The following is a 19,371-nucleotide window of genomic DNA, read 5'->3' as shown; positions in this document are numbered from 1 at the left end:
TTTGTACCTTTCATCAGACTCATAATATTGCAACTTTCAGCCAAGAGTTTGGGGGATCATCCTTGGCATTTACGGTCATCAGGCCTGCAAATCTACCTTTAAATATGCATATTAGATGGCTGGCTCCATGACAAGTAAACCAATAACTCATTTATGATTACTTCACACATGTGGCATCATACATTAACAAAACCTCCCTAACATAAACAGCATTTGAGAGTAAAAACATCAGAAGAAAACTATGTTTCTGAAGATGGGGCAAGCCCTTGGCCCCCCTCAATATTTATATATACACATCAACTACGTTCAGCATTGTAGTCATTAATAATGGGGAGATTCCCAAAGCTTTCCTTCCATAACAAAAACTCACTAAGAATCAAAAGGAAACAGTCTTTTAAGAAGAATTTTCCAGACAAGCAAAGAACACAATAAAATAAAGGAAGGAGTAGACTTTGGAGCAGGATACCCACAGTAAAAAAACTTTTTAACGTCAAGTGCTTTCATCCTTTAATGAATCTAAACATGTATATCTTTTATATATTAGAGCCAAACCCACAAATTAAATTTACATAATCAATTAATTAATTAAATAAAGTTAAGACTATCAAAACCATTTAAAGTGCCCCTAGCCTAGAAATTAATCTCATCACTAAGACTAGTCAGGACAGCACGATGAGCAACCACAACTTTAACATCAACATATTTTTCCTTATTCCACACTCCTTAAAAAACTAACATATACATATGCTCATATAAATACAACCATACATATACGAGCATATGGCAAAAAATGATGTCCAATAAAAAATAAAAATAATAAATAAAAAATACTAAAAAAGTAAAACCAGTAACACTTTTATCAAGGTAACCAGTAGTAACCGACCATACTATTCACGAGAATACACTACTAACAGATACATTCTCATTTAAACCAGGGACTACCATGGCATTTGTCCTCACTGGCACCTAAGCTCCAAAAAGTCTAAATAATCATCACAGGGACATCCCCCTCCCGTTGTCCTAAATCAACCTGGTCGATAACAATAAATTTAAATTTGTGTGTAGGGCATTCTTTCAAATGTTTGTATAGGGCATTCTTGTCGTCATTTTTCTTGACATCATACAGGTGCTGGTAAATTCTTTTCTTTAAAGTTTAGTTTTGCCAGTATAAAATGTGGAACAACATCTGCATTGAGCCAAGTACACCACTCCCTTACTACTACAGTAATACCTTTCATGCAAAACAATAACACCATATCCCTGTACATGGCAGGAAGACCCTTCTAGGATGTACTGGCACTGATTGCAGCTACCACACTTACACATCCTGTCCTCACATGTAAAAGGCCCCAAACCCTCCAGTATATTTTTAAAACTCATATCTTTTTTTATAAACAAAACAGGTTTGGGTCCCACAATCCTAATATAATCATGATCAACCCCAAAAGTATTCCAGTTCCTTTTCATTACTGACCTAAGGCCCTCGATGTCAACAGTACAAGTCAAAACAAAGGCCTTATTAAAAGACTGATTTCCCCCAGAACCAACCCCATTACTAATTACCATATTGTTGACATTATTAATGACAGCGGAGGTACTAGAAACTGTATCAGAAGTAACAGCAGCAGCAAGGGCGGTAGTAACATTAACATTTGCAGTAGTTGTAGTAGCCGTCCCCTCCCTTTTACCCAACAAAGGTAGAAAATGGCCCGATTTTCTTTTAGAATTGACCTCATCAAAAACAGTGGTAAGAAGACTACCCAGGTACCCCTCCTGAGGAACATTTCTCTCAGCTTACCCATTCCATCCTCATAACTTTCATCCCTGGATATCATATGGGCAAATCGAGCACACTGTCCCTTGACCAGGGACTACTTCTGGTGTAAAGGGTACATACTATGGAAATGAAGTAATGAATTCAATTAAGTAGGTTTATGATAAATATTCAAATCAGAGCCTCTTTTTTGCTCATTCTTTCAGACCAAAACATCCAAAAAGTGTGCCCTAACGCCCTGTATATCTATAGAAAACTTTAAAAAATTAGTGGTGATATGTAAATAATCCAAGAATTCACCTAACCAGGTCTCATTATCCACCCAGAAAAAGATCACATCGCCCAAGAAATCCCCATATAGGACCCAGCTGTCTTTAAATTCAGACTACAGAACAAATTTACTTTCCCAATAAGAGAGAACAACATTGGCAAATATGGGGGCATATGCTGCTCTCACTGCCACCCCTGCTGTTTGCCTAAATAATTGATTTTCAAATACTAAGTTGTTCTCCAATACAATTTCCATAAACACCTTTAACACTTGTATTTTGTCCTTCTTTAAAGCCATGTAATACCAAAGATATTCATATAACCATTTAACACAAATCTCATAGGGGATAACACAGTGGATATCAATTGTAACAAATATAATTTCATCACAGTAAATGTCAGTCACCCTAGATAAAAAAAAAAAAAAAAAAATCCCATGAGTCCTTCAATAAAGCAGAATTGGTCTCAAGACAGTCTTCTTGTGAAAATCAACATATTTAGCTATACAAAAAGTTTTTCATTCTTTTGCATCAACTATCGGGCACATGGGGGGGGGGGTCACCAATGTTTTTGGTGCATCTTAGGAATATCAAAAATGGTGGGGGTCTGGGGTTTAGGGACATGCACATAACTGAAGTCCTCAATTGTAATCCGATTGCATAACATCTCTTCAAGGATCAAATCTATCTTACAGTATGCTATATGCATTTGATTTAAGGAGGCCTCTTCGTATGTGTCAGAATATAGTAATTTAAACATTTTATTAATGCAATCATTGCCCTCCATAACCACCAAGCCCCCTCCCTCAGCTGGTTTCATAACTCTAAGACACTTGTTGCCAGAAATTTCTTTTAATAAAAACCTTTCTTCCTCACTAAGATTATGGTCAAGAGGTCGAACAGAGGTTGCCTTCAACAAATTCCTAAAATCCAATTCACAATTTTTTTCAAATAACAAGACCATGGGGTGAAGGGGTGGATTAAAGGAACCGGGCCTTTTTTAGTAAATCCAGCACATTACCATCAAACCTATTGTCTTCTTTGAAATAAAAAGCTAAATGTAACTTTCTAGTGAACAATGAAGGTTTGGTCTAGTTTGCTCTTCACGGTAGATAAAAACGTACATCCACACTCGAACAAATTAACCCAGTTCCTTCCACACTACACTACTATAGTTGTACACTTTAAAATCCCCACAATCATGAAGAATAATCTGGCAGTCAATCACCGTCGACTGTTTTGATGAGGTCAATTCTAAAAGAAAATCAGGCCATTTTCTACCTGTGCTGTGTAAAAGGGAGGGGATGGTTACTACAACTACTGCAAATGTTTATGTTAGTACTGCTATTGTTGCTTCTGATACAGTTTCTAGTACCTCCGTTGTCATTAATGACGTCAACAATATGATAATTACTGTTTTGTTTATGAGTTTTCAAACTATACTGGAGGGTTTTGGGCCTTTTACATGCGAGGGCAGGATGCGAAAGTGTGGTAACTGCAATTAGTGTCAGCACATTCTAGAAGGGTCTTCCTGCCATGTACAGGGATATGGTGCAATTCTTTTGCATCAAAGGTATTACTGTAGTAGTAAGGGAGTGGTGTACTTGGCTCAATGCAGATGTTCCACATTTTACATTGGCAAAGCTAAACTTTGTTTAAGGAAAAGAATTTACCAGCACCTGTACGAGATCAATAAAAATGACGACAAGAATGCCCTATACAAACATTTGAAAGAAAACACTACACACAAATTTAAACTTATTGTTATCGACTAGGTTGATTTAGGACAATGGGGGGGTCCCTGTGATGATTATTTAGGCTTTTTAGAGCTCAGGTGGCAATTGAAGAATGCCACAGTAGCCCCTGGTCTAAATTAGAATGCATCTATTAAGTAGTGTATTAAAACTAAAATCTGCATATTTCTTCTTGTGAACAGTATGGTTACCTTGATAGAAGTGTTACTGGTTTTACTTTTCTACAATTTTTGTATTATTTTTTATTACACAGTTGTTTGCCATATGCTCATATATATGGTTATATTTATATGAGCATATATATATGTGTGTGTGTGTGTGTGTTAGTTTTTTTAAGGAGTGTCTAATAAGGAAAAGTGTTTTGATGTTAAAGTTGTGGTTGCTCATTGTGCTGTACTGACTAGTCTTGGTGATGAGTTTAGTTTTCTAGTCTATGGTCACTTGATAGTCTTAAGCTTATTTAATTGATTATGTATGCAAATGTTAATGTCTGGGTTTGGCTCTAATATATAAAAGACGTGCACGTTTCGATTACTTTCTTCTGAAGTTCATTTCATTAAAGGACAAAAGCACAACGTTAATAAAAAGGTTTTCATTGTGGGCATCTTGCTCAGACGTCTACTCCTTCCTTCATTTTATTGTCTTTCAAGAAGAATGTCTAGTCTAGAACCAGCCCTAGCTTCCAAAGTTGTGTGCTTAACCCCTTTAGGGAGGGAATATTAGGGGCTACCCCTGGTAGAGTGGGCTATGTTATTAGGGGCTGTGCCCCTGGTATAGTGGGCTATGTTATTCCCTTTAAGAAGGCAGCATTACTAACGATGCACCAGAAAAACGGGTTCTAACTACCCCTGTAATAGAGCCTTCTATACTATCTACAAAAACTGTCGGACATTTTGAAATAGTCTGTTCTGAAACCCTCTTTCTCTACAGTAAAGTGCAGGAACAGATGAGCAGATTTTCTAATGTCATTTATTCTATCAACGTGTCGGTTGTCTACATAAATCCATAAAATGTCGAATCTTTGCCACAAATTTCACATGTGCTGTAACTGCTGACTCAAAACCTTTTTTCTAAAGGGGAAGTCTTCTACTCTTATGTTTTCTAAGGTGGGGGGTGCAATTCTGAAGTTGTCCAACAGGCAGCCGTGAAGGTAGAATGAGCCCAAGAGGCAAAACAAGCAGAAATGTCTGAGAAATGCACCTTGCAACATGCACAAGTTAGCCTTATATATATATATATATATATATATATATATATATATATATATATATATATATATGCTACAGAAAGTACAGTTGTGTAACATCTTACCATAACAGTAGGTGTCCTCCTCTTCACTGTTGCAGTGTTCTTCACCTTGGAGATCTCCTGCAGAGGACAGCCCAATGTTTGGCCAGTATACCAATGCCTTTAGATCTTATATGCTCCACATGTTGCACATATGCTCCTCATACAGGACGTAGGGCATAGAGGTGATGTACAGATACTAAGAACTGAATTGCCCCAGTAGAGAAACAATGTCCCTAGGACAAAAGGGGTTATGCACAGCAAAAAGAGAACAAGCAGATGGGAAAGGGGAGACCCTCGGTGAGGAAGGTAACCAAAAGAAAAAAGGGGGTTGGAGGTATGGAATGAATACTGCAACAGGGAAGAGAAGGACACCTACTGTTATGGTAAGATTTTACACAACTGTTCTATGCCCTTCTATGTCACTGTTGTCACATTTTTCACAGTAGGGAGAGTACAAAAACTCAAGAAAAGGGCCGGGAACAGCCCTCAACAAACCCATGCTCTATGGCTCTAGCAAAACCTCCTCTGGCCCTAGAAACCATATCCAACTTAGTAAAGGTATGCATTGAAGACCACGTAGCAGCTTCAAGGGTGGAATTGCTGTCCAACCACCTTGAAGAATGCACCAGAAGAGGCAACAGCCTTAGTGGAGTGAGCTCTAACAGAAGTAGACAGACACTTGCGATGAAAAGACTACCAAAAAAAAGGCCTTATATATCTAGGATGAGATGGTTTGCTTAGAAACAGCCAAACCCAATGATCTAACAAAAAAAAAGGTCAAATTTATGAATGGCCTTGATTTTTATCCAAATAATACCGGAGCTGTCTGCAAAACCGTGGTATGAAGGATCCTCTCATCAGCAGACTGTAGAGAAGGAATAAAGGGAGGGAATTGTACTGTCTAATTCAGAGACAACTCATTAACAACTGTGGAAATAAAAGGAGGATTAGTATGAAGGGACACACTTGTCCCTGTGAAAAACTGAAAAAGGAGGGCTAGCCATGAAGGCCTGAAGCTTAGAAGCCCTCCCAGCAGAAGCAAGCACAAGCAATAAGACAGCCTTCTAGGCACAATGCTGCAGAGAAGCTGAACCTACAGGCTCAAAAAGAGCTTGAGTCAATTTTTCTAAAACAAAATTAAGGTCCCAAGAAGGAAGAATAGGCTTCCTTGTGAGCCTAAGATGAAGGATGCCTTTAAGAAACTGTTCTACTTTAGAGTGAGAAGCCAAAGGAGGATTCAAGGGCACAACAGGCAGAAACAGCTGGCAGATGAGCCTTTACAGAAGAACAGGCCAAGCCAGACTGGAGCAACTCACACAAATAGAAGAGAACCAGAGGGACCCCCACTGAAAAAGGGCCCCATTTATGAGCATAGCACCAGACAGATAATCTCTTCCATTTGGACAAATAAGACTTTCTGGTTGCAGGTTTTCTTGCCTCCTGTAAAACACTGAGCATGGCCTGAGAAAAAAGATGCCTAAAAGGGACCAAAACCCTATTACCCACAGTGTCAGCTGAAGAGTGGACAAGTGAGGACAGATGAGTGACCCCTTTGTCCTGTGTGAGGAGGATCAACTGGTGAGGTAATTTGTGGTGATTGCCCCTGGCCACATACATTAAGAGGAGGAACCAGTGCTGTCTTAGTCAAAAGGGAGTCACTAGCAAGATTTTTAGGAGTATAGCGGAATCCTCTGCAGGACTCTTGGAAGCAGAGGAAGGGGACAGAAGGCACAGAGAAACATTCCCGTCCAAGGACAAGGAAGGGTGTCCAATTTCCATGCCAGATGGCATGGCAGTCTGGAACAGAAAAAAGTGAGCTGCCTGTTCATAGTGGAGGCAAAAAGATCTACTTCAGGAATACCCCACCAATGGACAATGTCCAGAAACAAGTCTCTGTGAAGCATCCATTCATGAGCCGGTGTTTTGGACCTGCTCAAGGTGTCTGCCACTAGATTGTTTTCTGAAGGGACACACACTGCCTGAAGAGAGTTAACTGTTAGCCAGATCCCAGGCCTGAAGAGCCAGCCTGCAGAGAAGGTAAGACTTTGTGCCTCCCTATCATCACTGTGGTGTTGTCTGTGTAAACCTTCAGGGAGCTTTGAGATGGCATGGGATGAAAAGCCTAAAGGGCCAGAATCAAAGCTCAGTTCTTTGATGTCAATATGGTCTGACTTCTAATGCGGGGAGTACAGAGACCTTGAACTTTCAGGTGACCATAAGAAGTGCCGCACTTCATGTCTGAAGTGTTGGTTAACAGTTCTTGAGAAGGAACCGGAGGCTGAAAGGGCAGGCCGAGGCTCAGTGTAAGTTGTTGAATCCACAACTCAAATTCACGCTTTAGACAAGCAAACAGAGGCACACAAGCCAAACTGACTTGAGATACCACTGAAGCTTCCGCATGTGCAGTCTGGCAAGATGAGGCACTGGAATAGAAGAACCCATGAATCCCAGGGTTTGAAGAACTTCTCTGGCTGGAACAGTTGGCAGAGAAAGAAGAGATTGAAAGAAAGCTGTCAAGGACAGAACTTTTGGAGGTGGAAGAGAGGCAAACATTGGCACTGTCTGAATCTTGCAACCCAGACACAAATGATCCTAAGAGAGAGTTAGGACAGGCTTTTGAAAGTTGATAGTGAACTCCAGATCCTGTAAGAGGTGACTGGGAGAAGGCCCCTAAAGCAACAAGTCATCTAGATAAGGAAAAACAGGCATGCCTTGGAACCTGCAAAGGCAATCACATCAGCTAAGCCTTTTGTGAAGACCCTTGGGGCAGTAGAGAGGCCAAAGGGCAAAGCAGACAACTGAAAATGAAAGGAAGAAACAGAGAAATGTAAAAAATACCTGAAAAGAGGGTGAATAGGAATATGAAGGCAAGCATCTTTCAGATCCAGACACACCAGAAAAGTCTGGGTTAATACAGGAAGAAACAGGGTGTGATGAGTAAACATCTGAAAATAAGGAACCCTGAGAAAGGACAGATCCAGAATAGGTCTCCAAGTGCCCTCCTTTCGAGGGAGCAGGAACATCCTGGAGTAAAACCCTTTATCAATTGTGAAGGAGGGACAGGTACAATAGTTTCCTGGTCCACTAGGGACACAAGAACCTCTGAGAAATGAAGAAGCTGTTCCAGAGGAAGTTGAGGAATTCCTGAAAAAAGGAGTGAGAGAGTTCCACACCACGAAGTAACCCTGACAGATGATTGGCAGAACCCAAGAATCAGAGGTAATGAGACACCAGCTTGGAGGAAAGAGAAAGAAGAAGGGATAAAGGAACCTGGCCAAGAGGATTGGGGGGGGGGCAAACTGTCAAAGAGAAGCAGGCTTGTCAGGACTATAGGATCCTGAGAAGACTTAGCAGGAGGAGCTCACCTTCCACCCTTTCTGTCTTTAGTGGCCTGATGTGGCTGTCTGCGAACAAAAGAAGACCCAAAAGGATAGTTCTTCTGGAACTTGGAGACGGGACACAAAAAAGAAGTTATGTACTCACCATAACGTTCCATCTGTGTTGAGCTTCATTTATCCTTGACATATGGACTTTGTTCAGAGACTCGGAACTGGCTTGGCCGTTACAACAGCTCGCGTGAATCAAAAACTCCTCAGCAAAAGTTCCTACCTAGAATGCCTTTCTCTAAATGACCTCAGATTTAAAGTTTGCAGCTATAATAAAAGACTAGGAAAAGGTAATACTATAACCATTGAAGACGATATGTCCAAGGTCATATACGAGGAAACAAACAGCCAGAACTAAGGTCCATTTCTCAAGGAGTCTGAAGGAGGGGGAAGGAGGGTGGGATGTCAAAGATAAATGAAGATCGACAACACAGATGGAACATTACGGTGAGTACATAATTTCTTTATCTGATATTGTCAATCTTCATTTATCCTTGACATATGGAAGTCCCCAGCTACCGTGCATCTTGAGAGGCCTTATGGAAAGATATTCCTGAGCACCATAGAACCAAATGATGCTCTTTCCCTGGAGAGCAGATCCACTTTGTAATTAGAAAGATAAGTGGAGAAGCCCATGTCATGGCTGCACATATGTCGTCCAGGAAGCCTTAGAGTGAAAAACAGCAGATGTGGCTATAGCTCTTGTGGAGTGTGCTCTAACTGGGGCTGCCAATTTGAGTTTTTTTCTGTTGTAGACAAAGGTAATGCATTCTCTTACCCACTTAGACAATGTAACCTTAGAAACTGATTTACCCACAAAAGGACCTGAAAAATAACTGGTCCAACTCTCTGAAATCTTTAGTTCTGTTAAGCTAAAAACGCAATTGTCTGTGGACATCCAATAAATGCAAGCAGTATTCTCCTTTGTTGGGAAAATTAGGGAATTCAATGGATTGATTAATGATGGTCTCAGATACGACCTTTAAAAGAAAGGCGATACCGTCTTTATGAAAAATCAAATATGGAGGTTTTGAAGATAATGCACAAATCTCTGAAATCCTCCTAGTGGATGCAATAGCTATTAAGAAAATGGTCTTCCATGAAAGAAATTTCAAATCACAGGTAGCAGCCGGCTCAAAGGGGGATTGGACCAAGGATTGTAAAACTATATTAAGATCCCAGGACCACAGATTGTAAAACCATAGTAAGATCCCAAGGGATGAGGGATACCCTATAAGGAGGCTTTAACCTTAATGTTCCCTTTAGAAAGGCTTTGCACAGCCTATATGAAATTATAAAGATTGCCCTTCAAAACAGTTATGGAAATTAGAAATAGCAGCAAGCTGAACTCTGATGGTAGAAGCAGCAGCTCCCTGTTTGAAGAGTGTAGACAAAAATTGCAAAATCTCTTCAACTGATGGCGAGAAAAGATCAAGTTTGTTATTGTGTGCCCATATGGAAATTTTTTTCCATTTGCTGAGGTAGAGTCTCCTTGTGGAAGGCTTATGGGAAGCTAGCAAAATGTATCGAACTGAGGAAGATACGTTATTTCACCTGGCAATCAATGGAGCTGGAGCAACCAAGCTTTAAGCTTGAGGTTTTTCAAGTTGGGATGAACTAGTCCCTGAGGATGGATCAGGTGGATCTGGAATTGGGTCCAGAGTCCATGGACATTTAAGTAGATAAGACCAAAAAAAGGGGAAAAGTACAGTTTTGTACCTACCATAAATGTAGATGTTCGAAGATCCACATTGCTGCAGTCCGGTAGTCCGCTGTCCTCGGCCCCCCCGAATACCCAAAGATGACACTGACATGCGTCATGATAGGCAGCCCCGACATCAGAGGCCCGCGCGCGCAAAAGCGACGACCGCTACATCTCAGTCTTTTCTTGCCCCAGATGTCAGAAGGCCCTAAAGGAAAGGCCACAGCCAAAGAACAGAGTAACTTCCCAAAAGATATGCCCAACTACAGCCATCACCCAAACCATATAACCATGCTAAGCTACAGAGGGGAAGGAGGAATGGATCTCGAACATCTACATTTATGGTAGGTACAAAACTGTACTATGTTCTTCATCTCACATTGCTGCAGTCCTTACTTATGGGTAGAATCCCAAAGCAACGGGAAAGGGAGGTTGGAAAAATCATAAAGCATTAGGGGCTGCTAAAATGCCCTGTAAAATTGCAGTGGCAAATCCAGCCCTAGACTTAGAATAAAGAGGAAGGTGGTAATGTTTAGAAAAAGTATGTACTGAACTCCAAGTGGCTGCTTCCAAAATATCCTTTGTAGCTACCCCTTAGAAAGGCAGTAGAAGTTGCAGTAGCTCTAGTGGAATGAGGTCTGATCCCAGTCGGAATCTCCTTACCATGATGGGAATAACAAAAGAAATACAAAACCCAATCCATTTAGAAATAGTTTGTTTTGAAACAGGTTTACCCTGTGAACCCAAAGCAAAAGAAACAAACAACTGCTGAGACTGTCTGAACTCCTTGGTTCTGCTCAAATAATAACGCAACTGCCTGTGAATATCCAAAGTATGCAAAATCTTCTCCCTTTATTTTGAGGATTTGCATAAAAAGTAGGCAAATGAATAGTTTGGTTTAAGGCCACACTAGAAACCACTTTAGGCATAAAGGAAGGATTAAAGATACCCTATCCTTATGAAAAATCAAGAAAGGCTCCACTGCCATAAGGGCCTGTAATTCAGAAACCCTTCTTGCAGAAGTAATGGCCAACAAAAAAGCAGTTTTCCATGACAAATACTTTAACTCGGCCGTAGCTGCAGGCTCAAAAGGTTGTAGAGTAAGCTTTTCCAACACAAAATTGAGATCCCAAGCAGGAGTAGGAGCTCATGTTCTTTGCCCCTCTGAGAAACTGCTTAAACAAAGGATGAGAGAATAAAGGAGGGTCACAGTCATAATTAGTGCAGCATGAACCTTTATGGAGGAGAAGGACAAACCTTTGTCTAATAACTCAGTAAGATATTGTAAGGAAGCACTCAAATTAGAAACATCAACGTGCTTCCCTTTGCTCCAAATAAAAATCTACTCCATTTATCAGCATAAACTTTCCTTGTACTAGGCCTCCTGGCCTCCAAAATAACATTCAAAACTTGTTGTGGAAGCTGAGAACCTCCAGAATCTAAAACAGAATATGCCAGGCTGTTAGATGCAGAGACTGAATTCTGACATTGAGAAAGTGATTGCCCTCCTGAGACAAAAGGTGTGGAATCAAAGGCAGAGGCCATGGAGGCTCTCGGACCAAACTCCTCAGTAGTGGGTACCAGTGTTGTCGAGGCCAATCCGGTGCTATCAGGATCATGGATGGCTTGTCTTGTCTGGCCTTCAAGAGAACCTTGGGCAGAAGAGGTAGAGGTGGAAAGGCATATACATGAAGATTGTCCCAACTGAATGACAGCCACCTTCCAAGCTGTGGGATGAAACCCTTTTGTGCAAAACTTTGGCAACTGGTAATTTAGTGGAGAAGCGAACAGATCTGTCTGGAGTTCCCCATGACACTGTCAACTTTTGAAATACCTGAGGATCCAATTTCCACTCATGAGGATCCACTATTTGTCTGCTCAATACATCTGCTAAGGAGTTCTGTGCTCCTGGTAGAAATCTTGCCTGAAGATTGAGGTTGTAACTGAGAGCTGTCTCCCACAAAATCATCGCTTGTCTGCAAAGAATGAGTTCCCCTTGCTTGTTGATGTACCACATGACAGTTGTGTTGTCTGTTAGAATCAACACCTGCCCTGGGTGAAGTAAATCCTTGAAAGCCATTAATGCAAATTGTACTGCTAACATCTCCTTCAAGTTGATATGCAAATGTTGAAGTCTGGCAGGCCACGTGTCTTGCACCCATTTCCCATTGAGGTGTGCTCCCAAGCCTTGTCCGAGGCATCCTAGAATCTGACTCGCCTCTGGTCGGGTCACAGAGAGTCCCTTGTTTAGGTGACATTCCTGAGCCCACCACAAAAATTCCTTCTGAATGCAAGGTATCATTTGAATGACAGTGTCTAGATCCTGGCAGTGTTGTGTCCATAGATTTTGAGATACCATTGAAGCTTCCTCATATGCAATTTGGCATTGGGAAGCACCAGAATACAAGATGCCATGAACCCCAAGGCTTGAAGGACTGTCCTTGCAGTCAGCCTGGACTGTAGAGACATTTGATGGAAATAAAGTGAAAGACTTTTCTGTTTGTCCGGGGTCAAAAAGGCCATCTGGGAAGCTGTATTCAGTCTCACACCCAGAAAGCACATGTCCTGAGAGGGTACTAGACTGGACTTTGTTTCGTTCACAGAATACCCTAGGCATCTTAACACTACCATCACATACCACAGATGCTGAAGAAGCTTGTCCTTGTCTTGTGCAATAATCAGGCAATCGTCCAAATAAGGATAAATTTGTATTCCTTCCATCCTGAAAAAGGCTATCACTGGAGCCAGAACCTTTGTGAACACTCTGGGCGCAGTAGATAAGCCAAAGGGCAATGCAGAGAACTGATGATGTAAATTTCCAGCTCGAAAACGCAGGTACTTCCTGCAACTGGGCCTGATAGGAACATGAAGATAAGCCTCTTTAGATCCAGAGTTACCATCCAGTGATCTTTTCCCAGCAGAGGCAAAAGCTGTTGTAATGTCAACATTTTGAACTTTGGAATGTCCAAATAAGTGTTGAGGAGAGATAAATCCAAAATCGGTCTCCACGTGTTCCCTTTCTTTGGTACTAGAAACAGGCGGAATAAAACCCTAGACCCACTTCTGAAGGAGGTACTGGCTGTATGGCTCCCATGTGAAGAAGTAATGAAATCTGTTTGTGAGCCTCCATCCTTTGCCGAGGAGGAATGTCTGGCATACCTTTGAAAGGAGGCAATGTATGGAAATAAAACTTGTAACCTTTGTTTATAATGTCCAACACCCATTTGTCTTGGGTGACTAAAACCAATTTTGCTTGAAGAGAGCTAGCTTTCCTCCCAAAGGAGCTGCCAGGCAAGAAGAATCTGGCAGCTGAAAATGCAGGTCATTGGGCCTGTTTACGAAAGGACTGGCCCCTACCCTCACCAGCAGATTGAGCAGGCGAACTCCAGGTTCTAGGCCTAAAGGTACTCTGAGCTCTGCCCCTACCACGCCTAGATCTACCTCTAGACTGGGAATCAGAAGAAGGTCCACCCCTTAGCAGGCCAATTTCTACTAAACTTAGGAGGTTGAACCTGCAAAAATCTTTAACAGTCTGCATAGACTTAGCCTTGTCCTCCATTTTCTTCAAAACAGACTCCACAGGAGGACCAAACAACACGGACTGTAAAGGGCATCCAGAATTCTAGACTTAACATGTTCAGATAAATTCTGATCCTTAAGCCAGGCATGCCTACGAAGAACTGAACCAGTGGCAGCCACTCTAGAAGAAGCCTGCAAAGCATCAAAGCCACACTGCAAAGAATGTTTCCACCTGTTCAGAAACATGCACCAAATCTTGCAATTCTTTACACTCTATGCCCTCGCCAAAGCATCCACTTTAGATTTTAGCTGAGAAAGGAGGAAATTCTGATATTTCGACATATGAAACTGGCAATTTAAAGCCCTCATTGCCAAAGTAGAAGAGGTGTACACCTTCTTACCCCATCTGTCCAAAGCTCTAGCTTCCTTATCTAGAGGAACCGGATTCTTTACAACAGAAGCCCTAACACCCTTAGGCCCCTGACTAATAGTTTCTGGGTCCGCCCTAGGACTCTTATATAGGTATTTATGAGCCTCAGGTACCCTATAATACCTGTCCGGTTTAACTGGTGCAGGAGGCATAGAATCTGGATTAAATGAGGCCTCCAAAAAAACATCCTGAACAACATCCAAAACAGGAGGAATAGCCAAGGGTCTGTGCTGTGGTAAAAACAAGAACTCTCTAAGCCTCTTTCTGGAATCTGAGTAATCCTGTCCTTCCCACTTAAAATGTTCCCTCATAGAGTGTAAAGATTCTGAAAATGAAAAATCCTCTGGAGGGGAAGCAGAAGGAGTAGAATCCTCTGCATCGGAATCCGAATAAGGAGGAAAATCTTGAATATCCTCAGCAGAAGACTCAGAATCATCTGAGGCCTGCTCCAAAATTTCCAACTCTGGCTCTACCCTGGGCCTCTTATCAGGAGGGGGCATGGAACCTCTAATTAAAGAAATCAAGTCTTCTGCCATTTTAAGCATATGCTTCTTAGGTACAGACCCTGAAGAACCAGAACTAACTCCAGAAGAAGGCAAAACAGTCCTGCCCTTAGAAAGAGCCCTAGAAACAGTAGCAGAAGGCCTAACCCCCTTAGGCAAAGAAGGGAGAATAGTAACCTGAGAGGCCCCTTCAGCCTGACCTGACTCCTGTGATGCCACATCCTGTAAAATCAAGGTTTCCCCCTGAGACTCAACAGAAACTTCAGCCGGATCCACCTGTTCCACTGCAGTCTCTAAAGGACCGGCGTCCGAAATGGACGAATCATCCTGTCTAGGCTTTACAGATTTGTCTTTACGCTTCGTGGAAGCGCCGGAGGATCTGACGGCATATTATAATTACACCGCTTGCCAAAAACTAACCTAGCGCAATCTAGCCTTCTCTTAATAGTGCACTTATTAAACCTAGCACAAAACCGACACCCAACTAGTCCCAAGCAAGGGGTACAAAGCGAGGGGTACTCTGTATTCGGTATTTGCTTGCCAGAAGAAATAGAATTATTCACTTTTTCTGACATCCGTAAACAACTGAGGCAAGAAAAACAAAAATGCTCCCCAACGGGGTACTTAGCCCAACTTGGTATGTCTGAAACTCCGAAAACGAAAAATTTCAGAAAGCCGAACGGCACTTGCAACGCTGCTTCTGCATCGGACCATGCGGCAAAAAAGACTGAGGATATGACGTCGGTCATGCGCTTTTATACCCTGACGCTCTGATACTTTGGTATTCGGGCCGACCGAGGACAGCGGACTACCCATAAGTAAGGACTGCAGCAATGTGAGATGAAGAACATCAGAGTTGTTGAGGCCAAAATGGGGGCAATCAGAATCACTTTGCTCTTCAACCTTATGGCCTTCTTCAAGGAAAAGGGGGTATTAGAGGAATGGGAGGGGGGGGGGAGTGTAGTCCCGGAGGGCCAATCGCAAAGGACACCATCTCTCAGGGACTCCCTCTGAGGGGAGGATTAGGGCAAACTAGCTGCTGCACTTGTTGTTCTAGGGGGATGTAAATAGGTTGCAGCACGGCTGGCCCCAGCTACGGAAAATCTCCTTTGCCACTCTGGCATTGAGACCACTCGTGAGGCAGGAGGATGTATTTGCTCAATTTATCCACTATCACGTTCCCCAAGATGTGCACTGCTACCAAAAAGCGGTTTGAAGAGATCGCCCACTGTCACACTCTGAGGTCTTCTCAACAAAGGGGGTAAGACTCGGTTCTGCCTCGTTTGCTGATGTACCAGACTACATATTCTCTGACTAAAATGCAATCGTTCCTTGAGGGAGGACATTTTGAAAGGCTTTCAATGCTAACTGCACTGCCCTCAGTTCCACAATATTAATATGCAGATTGGCCTCTATTGGGGATCAAGTGCTTTAGACAGTCCTTCCCAATCTGGGAGGGATCCATGGTCACTATAGCCTGGGGATGAGGTGAAAAACGGTCAGCCAAAAAGAACTTCCAAAGATTCCATCTACCAAGATAAATCCTTCTTGCAATGATTGGTAATTCGGATGATGTGAGACAGAGGATGAACAAGAATAGAACATTAAGAGGATAGAAGCCACTGTAGGATTCTCATGTGGAACCTTGCTAGTAGTATTAAAGCGATGGCAGCCATGGATACCAGTGCCTGTAGAACTAGTAAAGCGGTAACATTGTTGTTGAAGAGAATAATGTCTACCTGTGATCTTACTTTCTGCAGTTTGTGAGTAGGAAGGGAGGCTATGCAAGAGGTCATATTCAGGCAGGCTCCTATGAATTCCAATTGTTGGGTTAGACTTAGCCGAGATTTGGCGAGATTCACAATTACACCTAGACAAGCGCAAATGCTTCGGGTGAAATCTCTGTTAAGAGTAGATGTCTGGTGGGTACGGTAAGGAGTCAGTCGTCCAAATATGGTACAATTTCCTTGAGAAGGAATCTCTGGAACCCTGATTTTGTGGGCCACTTCTGCCACATGGTCAGTGTCTTCCATTACAGCTCCCCCCTCTGCCACAGGGGGAGTCATTACCACGTGTGTCCTGGAAAGGCTCTCGGGTCTTCTTAAACCACATTTTCCTGCTTCTCTGGTTCCTGGAATAGGAATGTTGGGGGGGGTGGAAAAACATATGCCCACAGTAGACAGGGGTTTTCCATCCTTTTCACATCTGGCTAATGTATCTTTCACTTTGCGGCCAAAAAGGGAAGATCCATCAAACGGAGTGCTGACAAACGGAAGTTTGAATGGCTCCACAAACTCGCAAGTGCATCCAGGCGTGTCTCCTTATGGCTACACCTGAACCTGCTGCCCTAGTTGTCCCTTCAGCTGCATATGCAATAAGCCTCATCGAGGGTTAGAAATAGACTCTAGGGTAGCAAGCTGGAAGGCTACCTTACCTTATACTTCATCAGACACAGCTCCTGCAAATGTATCCGAGAGCTCCTTGATCAGGTGCCTCTGAAGTCTAGGGGAAATGTGCCATGAAGTTCAACAACTGCAAGGCAAAGGTCGAAGAAGCATAGACCCACTTCCCAAACATGTCCATCTCCCTAGACTCTTGGTTAGGGGGATGAACAATGAAACTTTCTTCTGCTAGTTCTTTCTTGGTGGCTGCCGCAACCACCTTGGCATCCACTACTAAACCTTTGGCCTAGTGTTGATGGTCCACTAGAGCTGAAAGGATTTTAGATGGTCTCTTGGAGATTGGTTCTGCAGAGTCAGGAGCCTTCCATGCCCACTGGGCGATCAGTTTAATAAGATCTTCAGCCGGCAGGGTCACCCAAGAGGTAGATGGGTGAGCACCAAAGGCTTGCAAGTACACAGACTCCTGGGTCCCGGGACTGACAGTAACCCCTCTGTTTTAATATTTCAAGAATATCTTCAAAGGAGACGTCTTCTGGGTATGACCTGGGGGAACCTTCCCAGTCATCAAAATCCGGGTTTTCTGTGACAGATTCCTCAAGGAAATTAAGGTGTTTCATCTTACACAATCTCTTCAAAGGCATCTCCTCAGTGGAAGATTCTGTGGAGGATTCGGAAGAGGTGGGGCCCTGTACGGGAGTGTCCTGCAGCTTCGGTGCTTGCTGTCCTGGCATGCAGGTTGGTGGAAGCTCTGGACTGGACTGGTGCCTAAAAGCTTGGCAGATATCACACTGTTGTTCTAAGTGTGCCAGGCCCAAGCAATAAACACAAGAAGCATGTCCATCTGAGTTTGACATTTTCCTGCCACAACCAGGACATTTTTTGAAACCAGTCATTCCCTTGCTCTTATCTGCCATGTTGAATGGAAGAAGATCAATAGCAGAAACACTCACTCTAAACCACACACACACACACACACACACACACACACACACACACACACACACACACACACACACACGGAAGGAGAGAATGGCTAGCAATGATGGCAAGCCAAAAAAAGGGATAGCAATATCTGGAATGGTAGGACAGATATCACATGGTAAGTAGGAGAAAAGGAATAGTACACTCACTCAAGAAGCAGCAAAGATTGAGAGAGAGAGACTACTAGAAAAAGGATACAAGTAAGCTAACTGGATAGGAGAAAAAAAGGACTTTAGAAAATCTGAAATAACAGTAAAAGAAACAAATTTTTACTTAGCTCAAAGAGAGTTCAGCTGACGTGTCTATGAGAAGAGCGGCAAATGAGATCTGAGGTAATTTAGAGAGAAGCATTCTGGGCAGGAACTTGGCTCAGGAGTTTTTGGTTCACACGTTCTGTTGTAACGGCTGAGCCAGTTCCGAGACTAGGAACAGAGTCCCATATGCCAAGGATAAATGAAGAGTGACAACATCAGATAATATGTTTAAAATCCTGCAAAACTTTAACTGGTTTGTGAACAGAAACATATTAGCAGCAGCAGTCCCACAGAGATTTTTATTATCTAAAGGAGCATCCAGCAACTCGGCCTTAATGTCTTCAGGTAATGACTGCAGGCAAAGCCAAGAATAATGCCTCATAGGTTCATAGGTTCCTACTAAGCTAACTGCCCTTGTAAGCCATTTTACGCCTAGCCAATTATCCCTAGTGAGACTCAAACCCTGCACCTTGTGCTTGGCAAACACCTTAACCATTAGGCCACCCTCCCAACCCTATGACATGACAGGTCATGACAGACCCAAAGGCAGCAGCTCTGGGAGATGCATCAGCAGCATCATAAGTACACTTCCTAGAGTGACAAGCCACCTGAGAGGTAGAACCCAAAATAGACAGAGCAAAACATTTTCGTTCAGAATCAGACAGGTCAGAAACAGCTTGACAATTCTGAGCAATCAAGGCCAGAGCATATCTGGTCATGTGGGTCTGGTAACTGATGGTCCAAAAAGCCAAAGTAGAAGCGGTAAAACCTTCTCATCAATTCTCTTCATTGCCCTACTATCTCGATATGAAGGCAAAGGCTTGGAAGAGGGCAAACGTTTAGAAAGCTTGTCAGAGGAAATGGACACTAAAGCAGGTCAAGTAGGACACAAATAAAAACTGGCAATACTCAGGAACCTTAGAGAAAGTACAGTTTTGTACCTACCATAAATGTAGATGTCCGAACTGGATAGCATCTGCAGTCATAACAAGTGGGTTGTCCTGTCGTCAGGCAGCCCCGCAGTCGGCCGGATTCCAAAGTCGGGTCCGCTTCGCTGATGTCGCACTCCACCCGGCGTCATCTCTGTTGGTCTTCGGTATATAAGCA

General features: G+C 42.7%; 1 protein-coding gene across 1 annotated transcript in view; it reads right to left on the bottom strand.

Annotated features, from left to right (window-relative positions):
* Positions 1-19,371, bottom strand: part of GORAB (golgin, RAB6 interacting) — a 193,373-nt gene that overhangs the window by 41,332 nt on the left and 132,670 nt on the right. The gene's annotated exons all lie outside the window — the stretch shown is intronic.

This window comes from Protopterus annectens, chromosome 10.part0, assembly GCF_019279795.1.
Source record: "Protopterus annectens isolate FY-2018-M chromosome 10.part0, PAN1.0, whole genome shotgun sequence".
NCBI lineage: Eukaryota > Metazoa > Chordata > Ceratodontiformes > Protopteridae > Protopterus > Protopterus annectens.
This window is presented reverse-complemented; position numbering and strand designations above follow the sequence as displayed.